Here is a 6,267-nt window from a genome sequence, read left to right as displayed (position 1 = left end):
ATGTGTATTGTTTAATTTCCGATGCATTTTAGCTTGGATATTATTAACATTTTATTACCAACATTTCTGCTAACATTATTTTTAACATGGTGCTAGAATATCTACTCTCGACGTAACGTGTGAGATTAAATTAAATAGGGCTGCTGCCCAAAATTTGAGTCTCATCTAGGGAAGGTGGAAGCTGGAGAAAATGAAAATTAATTAAGGGGTTTCTATGTTGGCCCAACTGAGGCAGGTAAAAAAAGGGGGCATCTAGACTTCCATTTAGGAACCAAATTCATCAAGAATGTTACAGTTATGTTCACACAATAATTGAGACTCAGTTAAGCCCTGCATTGGATCTTCAAATAGAAAACAATGATTTATATATATGCATGTGAAATGGCACAAGAGTTCTAGCAAATGTGAGGCCTCAGATTTCGATTCGAGAGAAAATTAAAATTTCCCACTTACTAAGTTTAAAATTAAAAAATATTTTCAAGTAAAAAAAAATTAAAATTAAAATTGCCCACTTCTTATAAGAACTTGATTTTATGCCCAAAATACCTAAATTACCCTTCATGTCACAATCAATATATTTGCAAGATAAAAAAAAGTCAATTGTCGGGAAATAGCTTCCCACCCGAACGGCAATCTCGTGTGGCAACCTACTTTTTCGACAGTAGACTACTTTTTCTTACATATTTGTACTTGTGTGATAAAAGTGTAAGACTTTACACAAAAAATGATGCAAAGCCATCAACATCTAAAGGCAATTTCGTCTCTTCACTTTAGTTTGGGCATAGGATCAAATTTTTATAAAAAATGGGCATTTTTAATTTTACACTTAACAATGTGGCCAATTTTGCCTATTTACACTTTCGAAAAATAGGAGCATATACTTCCAAATGCAAACCTGGTAATATTGCATCTGTGTGGAAGGTCAGTAACATGTCTTTAGATATTTGAATTGAGATTCCAAGATAAGAAATAGGAATTTCTCCCATGAAGTCAAAAAGTACATGTGGTAATACAATGCATATTATCTTAAAAAGAAAACCAGAAGCAAACTCCAGAATTTTAGTAGTTCTCACAAGAAACAACGTTTATTGTAATACAAATACCAGTGCCTAATGCTCATTATTCACTTATAGTAGCAGTACCTCCCAAAGACAGGATAGATTGATAATATATACAAACCACAAATGTGTTGAAAAGTAATACTCCCCCTTCCGTGATATCGTTTCCACTTTGTGAAGTGGTGTATATTTGTGAGCGGAGTTTGGGTCTTACTACTATTGTGAGTGTAGTTTATAGACCCTACTACTATAAATGAAAGTGGAAATGATATTGTGGACGGACGAAAATAGCAAAAGTGAAAACGATATATATCGTGGACGAAGGGAGTACAACATTCACCAAACAGTCAACAATGTTTGTGGGTACAATATTGACTATATGCATAACAGTTATACAACTTATAGATCTTTCTATAAGTTGAGATACTAAGAAAATCATCATATCTAGTTAATGAAGGATTTGAGAAAGAGATCATATAAAAGATAAGAAGCAACAAGACAACTTTGTCACAAACATCAAAATTCAAATGCATTTTGCAAATCAGAAGCATTGGTTTACCATTAATATATATAGATCTCATTATGAATGCTACTTTAGAACTTTTAAATCCCCTGTGTGCTTCATGTACATCAAAACCAGACAAACCACGATACCTATATATCCTGCAATCATACTACAAAAGTATGCTTCTCATACGAATTAGAAAATCCCTTCTAAATTTGGAACCTTTTCACTCCAAAAAGAAGTAATGCTAAGAGAGCCCAATGCAGCTAATATGCGCCAGCATTGCTTACAACACATATATCTGCCAAAATATATATCAACAAAAACAAACAACGACTCAAGGCCAGGAGAAAAACTTCCATCTTAAATAATTAAGTGCTGTCTATATACATGTACAATTTGTTATGCATAGTGGCCTTAACCATTATAATTAAGATTAAAGGTGTAACATATATGGGTACATGTATCCTACCAAAAGTTATTCATCGACAATGCAACAATATATAATTCTCCTGCAGATGAGAGTGAGCATTCCATCCAAAATTGTCAAGAGTTTATACGTACATAGTGTCAAGCAGCAAGCATTCTCTGAATAAGCATCTTTTATATATATATAAAAGATTTTAGGAGAAATTTTTCCCTTAATAAGCCTTTAAATGGGTGTTTACTTATGGTGATACATTAGATAGATCATAGATAAAAGTGAAGTAGGCTAATCCACCACATTCTCTAATAGATTGAGCAATATTGAGCTTGTTTGATCATATATATTATGCAAATCATTCGGATTGGATGGAGCTGATGAAATCAGCACATTAGTAATACAATAAACAAAAAAGTAGGGCAGTGTGTTAATTGTGAAAAACAAGACAAAAATATACAAGTGATAATGATGATTTTTCCTTGTATTTGATATCGTCATGGACCTTGAAAGAGACGATAGTAACGGTGGATGGCGGCGGTGCCGTTGAATGAAGAAGCTTCTAATTGGGCCAATGGGGAACCTACTCATAATTTAAGGGTGTGTCTGTTTTGAGGTATAAGGAAGAGATAAGCTATATTAATCACCTTATATGCTTTGATGTATGAAAAAATTCGGGCAGATTTATAATTTTTCAGGCAGTTTCTTATCTTTTGGGAAAGAGATAATTTTATACTTAAGAGAGGGTGGTATAATTTTATATCACCTTATAACGAGTGGATAATATATTTTAATCTTCAAACCAAATAAAATATAAAAAAATATGGTTCTCATTTTAAGTGATAAATTTATATATATCTGTTCATATTATACTTCATTATATAAAAGGAGATTCATTTTCAGAAAAAATTAACTTATATTTTTCCGTCAAAATTGCCTTACTATTTTTGAAAATAATTATTATTTTAAATTTTGATTTTTTATTCTTTTCAACTATTTTAAATTGTATAAATATCTTTTTGTTATAATTTTTTCGATTCAGTTAATTCATTACATTTTCATGATTTAATTTGTAATTTTTATTTTAAAATGAGTTTGTAATCTAACCCTACTCTATATGACCATGTTATACATGTAATAACATATTTTTATTTAAATGATCCCATTATATAATTGTGTATCAATTATAATCCTATAATTGTGTGCATATGACCATTTTGAACAATTAAAATTAATCAAGCCATTATAATGATGTATCAATTATAATCCTATCATATTGATTATAACATAATCCCATCTCATTTTTACAAAAGAGAATTTTACAATTTTTTATTTATTCTTTTAACTTGATAATATTATCACACCAAAAATAGTAGGATAATATTATCCCTTGTTGGAGTGAAAAAAAAAATACTGAAATTATCTTTTGTACAAAAAAAATAAGAAAAACACATTTAAAATTATTTTGAGTAGTATTTTTTTTGGATTGTCCCTCGAAACTTAAGCACTTTTCTTATATAGTAAAAGTTTTTCTCTTTGTGTGCGTGTGTTGGTCAAACGGTAAAGGGTTAATGCCTAATACCAAAGGTCTTGGATTCAAGTGATCTGTAACGTGGCCTTTTAATTTCTTTATTTAATATTGCAAATTTATCAAAAAGTAATTATTCAACTTCTCGGAATGGAGGGAGTAATACATGTACCATGAACATTACTTTTATTTCGTCATAAATATGAAAAGTACTAATGCATTGCAACAAAAGAAATTGAATAATAGCCTAAAAACAGAAATTGAATCATTTATATACACTGCATATAATGAAAAAGCATTATAAATTTACATGGTCTATTTGTCTTAGCTACAATACTGAAAGTAATGCCAAATTAAATCCTTGAGATTGACACAAATTTGCAAGACCAAGTATAAACTAAGTGAAATCTCAATGCAATCCAGCCAATTAATTATTTCTCTCAGTTGCCTCTTTCCAAAAGCCCCAACAATTATTGCAATTTTTTTCATCATGTCCTACCATCTCCCAATTCATCCACTGTTTCTGTGTTAATATTGAATTTTCAAATTACATCTATATTTGGTCAAGAGCTGACCCAGAGGGGTGTTTGACTAAACTTATTTTAAAGAGCCTATAAGTTTTTAGAATTTACAAGATGTCTCAAAAATTTATAAAATATACAGTTTCTTACGAGTTTATATGTTTGGGTAATTGAACTTATAAGCTAGAGAGAAAAATTTTAATTAGTGAGAAAAAATATTTGTCAGAGATCAAAGAAAAATAAAATAAAAATGATATATGATGAAAATAAAAAATCATAGTTGAGTTATTTTTGTAAAATGAGTATTGCTTATAAGACAATGAGAAAATAAGTTGGGGGACATAGAAACTTATTTTTTGAAAAGCTTACAAGCTCTCTGTGTTATTTTTTATAAGCTTATAACCTCTCTAGAAGCTTATTTTGAAGCTTATTTTGTCAAGGAGCTTATAAACTCCTAAATTCAAAATTCAAAAACACATCTTAAATTCTTAATTGTCATATATATATATATATATATGCAAGAATTACACTGAAGTCTCAGTTTGTCCCTTCAAAAATTAATGTTCTAAATTTCCTATTGACAGACACCATCTTCTGCAAAACAATAGATAAACAACGAGGGAACTGGAAGGTATGTATACAATTTTTGGAAACAAAATGATTTTGCATTCATATAAGCAATCCATATATATATATTAGCTAGCAGTGATTAAAATCAAGAATCCATCAAGGAATTAGCTAGTGTAAAGAGCAAGATAGATGCCACTTTATTTCATGTTACATGCAACAGAAAAGGAATCTCATCTTTTTTGTTTCTCTCTTCTAACAAGTTTCCAGAAATGTCGTAATTCCAAATGTAGATCTAAGGTACACTTTTTAGGATCGATCTATAAGTTTTAACCGAAGTAATTATTCAAAATCAAGCCATCCATTGCATAAAACACTTGAATTCGAGCAGATCTTCGCACCAGAGAGAGAGAGAGAGATAGAGAGAGACACGTACGTACCTTCATATATAAAACTCCATAGATTAAGATGCAGCTTCTCATTTCCTGAAGGCGACAAATTAAAACTCCATACATGAAGATGCAGTGTTTCATTTCGTAATCAAGGCGACAATTTCTTGATCAGGTGATCTTTCTTTCGCCATAGTTTGAAATCCAACAGCTGAAACGTGTCGATCGGTGCTTGAATGACAAGGATCTGCATCAGTGTGTGTTTAACTGTGTGTCTGTGTGTGAGAGAGAGGAACATATCATACTCCAGATATAAATGACCTTCACCTGCATATGCATCTGCACCTCCTTCAATTTCTCCGCTTCCATGTTAACGAGCTCAGTAATTGTGTGTGTGTGAGTTCTAGACTTCTAGTAGCATTACACTTAAAATTCGTGTGCTGGTGAATGAAACGAAGCATTGACGAAAAAACAAAAAAAAAATCATAATAAAAGTTTAAACAAATACTAAATTGCGAAGAAGCAAGAAGGTGCAGGTGCAAATGCAGGTAAAGGCAAACATCTTGGCTGTCTTCTCCGTTTGCACAGAGAAATCGAGATCGAGATCTCGAGAGAGAATGTAGAGAGAGAGAGAGGAGGTTCCATTCAAATGAGGGATAGCTGTTATCTGAGAGGGCCCAAAAGGCGTTGGGCACTTTTGCATGTAGTATGTGTGACAGTGTGCGTGTGTATATAAAGGATTTCACGCGTGTGTATGTCACTAGTCACCGCAAACGTCCAAAATTGCTACGATTTGTGGCTCCGGCCTCCGCAACAAAGCCTGCTATCTACGTCCTTTTTACTTTTTCTGGTTTTCGCCCTCGTGCTACAGATATTTCTTTTCCACTATACACCCGTTTTCTTTTTTGCGAAATAAATGAACAGTGAAAATTCAAAATTACCATGTACAATATGTCTATATGAAAATATCAGTTTCTATGTCTAAATTGATTAAAGTGTATTCCCCGGTCTAGAATATCGTTCCTACTTTATGAACAATACAAATTTTAAGAAAACGGTGAATTAGTAGTTGATAATAATAGGTGTCGTTGTGAGTTGAGTTTGGATCTCACTTTTTGAGTAGAGTTTATATATCCAACTACTATTTAAAATGAAAGTGATAAAAATATTATGAACAGACCAAAAATGATAAAAATGACAACAACATTCTGAAACGGAGGGAGTACATTGTATCTCAACTATATTATTGTAATTGGAAGACGATACATCCTAACATAT

General features: G+C 31.5%; 1 long non-coding RNA gene across 1 annotated transcript; it reads right to left on the bottom strand.

The window, feature by feature from the left end:
• Window positions 1–1,346: 1,346 nt before the first annotated feature.
• LOC131000089 (uncharacterized) lies at window positions 1,347–5,435 on the bottom strand. Its single transcript, XR_009093649.1, has 2 exons — window positions 5,041–5,435; window positions 1,347–1,721 (listed from the first exon to the last, which is right to left on the bottom strand). It is a non-coding gene; the product is annotated as an uncharacterized LOC131000089 (long non-coding RNA).
• Window positions 5,436–6,267: the final 832 nt, after the last annotated feature.

This window comes from Salvia miltiorrhiza, chromosome 8 (genome assembly GCF_028751815.1).
Source record: "Salvia miltiorrhiza cultivar Shanhuang (shh) chromosome 8, IMPLAD_Smil_shh, whole genome shotgun sequence".
NCBI classification, from domain to species: domain Eukaryota; kingdom Viridiplantae; phylum Streptophyta; class Magnoliopsida; order Lamiales; family Lamiaceae; genus Salvia; species Salvia miltiorrhiza.
This window is presented reverse-complemented; position numbering and strand designations above follow the sequence as displayed.